Below are 1,469 nucleotides of genomic sequence, written 5' to 3'. Positions count from 1 at the left end.
CACACACACAGGTCCAGCTCCAGGGCTTTGTTGATTATTTCTGCTGGCACGATCAAAGATGGGAGACCCCCTCCGCTACCCTCCTCGCCCAGCCATCCTTTACCTGTCCGCCATTTCTCCATCCATCCATCCAAGTGCAGTAGTTTGAACATTTTGAAAAATTATCTCATTTTGACCCCCCCCCCCTTTACCCCCCCTGACTTAGTGTGCCAATCCTCGAGTACCAACTTGTTGTCAAGCACGTGGTTTTTTTTTTTTTTTTTTTTTTTAAACAGTCTTGCCGCACAAGTCCTTGAAATGTGACCTGGAACACAAGAAACGTCACTTATGTGGTTTGAACACAAGAACCGGTAGCGAGTCAGGCTCCTAATTGGTAGTATTTTTTTCCTTTATTTTAATCCGAGCGCATGTCTGCGGTTTGTTTAATTTAGACTTTCGGGTGAAGGAGACGAGGAGAAGAAGAAAAAAAAAAGGACTTTGCATTGGCCGGGAATCGAACCCGGGCCTCCCGCGTGGCAGGCGAGAATTCTACCACTGAACCACCAATGCTTGTTTCTTTATGCGGGCTATTTTGTTTAAGAAGCTAACATCAATGTGAATTTTTTTTTTTTTTAAATATATAAAAAAAGACCCTCTCTCTATCTGTTCGACGAAAAGACCCCACAAAGGAACAAGAAACAATCGTTTCCCTCTTTTCAGTCTTCATTTCCCCTCCCCCGCGAATATGCGGTTGTGTGTGTGCGCGTAATCCCAGCAGTGTGTGTGCCTGGCTGCTTATGAATTCTCTCTCTGTTTCTCTTTGAGCCCCGGAGCCTGAAGGTCTAACCTCCATTTGAACTCCCGTACTGGTGTGTGCGAGTTCGCATGCGTGGACCCCTTTCGGTCCCCCTCTTGTCGAGAGGACCTGTTGTATGTTTGTTGACTTTTTGGGTTGCTGTACAAATGAAGCGAACCCATCGATGAGACGACGGTTTGCCTTCCTCCTCTTCTTCTCGAAGACCTCAGCACCCAAGGCCACATTTAAGGGGTCATCAAAAGAGCTCGATGTGCGCACTCCAGGGCAATGGCCCTTCCTCCCATGTCCAGAAAGGAAATACCAAATTACTGAGCCCCCCCTCGCCCTCCCATCCACCCACCACGTCATTTCTCAATTTCTCTCCCTCACTCCCTCTCGTGCACTTTCTCCCTCTTTCCCCGTGGGACACGTTTCTATTTTTCGACGGTCTATTATCTGTTTGGGCGGCTTTGTCGCCGGATCCTATTTTTATTGCAATATACATTTGTGGATATGTCAGGAAAGCGAGCATTGCGCGTCTAATAATGACCAACGTGAAGCAGACGGGAACCTAGTGCACGTGTGTGTGTGTGCGTGTGTGTGCTGGAGGTGTTCCAGGGCGCCCGCCGTGCCAGCCAGGCTGAGCAGCAGCCACCCAGTTGGGGGTGGAGGTCTCAAGCCGGCCCCCCGCCAC

General features: G+C 49.2%; 1 protein-coding gene and 1 non-coding gene across 3 annotated transcripts in view; one reads left to right on the top strand and one right to left on the bottom strand.

Annotated features, from left to right (window-relative positions):
- Window positions 1–1,469, top strand: part of wnt5b (wingless-type MMTV integration site family, member 5b) — a 42,660-nt gene that overhangs the window by 5,779 nt on the left and 35,412 nt on the right. The window lies entirely within an intron of this gene.
- Window positions 479–549, bottom strand: trnag-gcc (transfer RNA glycine (anticodon GCC)). The gene has a single exon. It is a non-coding gene; the product is annotated as a tRNA-Gly (tRNA).

This window comes from Hippocampus comes, unplaced genomic scaffold (assembly GCF_001891065.2).
Source record: "Hippocampus comes isolate QL1 unplaced genomic scaffold, H_comes_QL1_v1.1 scaffold127, whole genome shotgun sequence".
In the NCBI taxonomy this organism is placed as follows: domain Eukaryota; kingdom Metazoa; phylum Chordata; class Actinopteri; order Syngnathiformes; family Syngnathidae; genus Hippocampus; species Hippocampus comes.
This window is presented reverse-complemented; position numbering and strand designations above follow the sequence as displayed.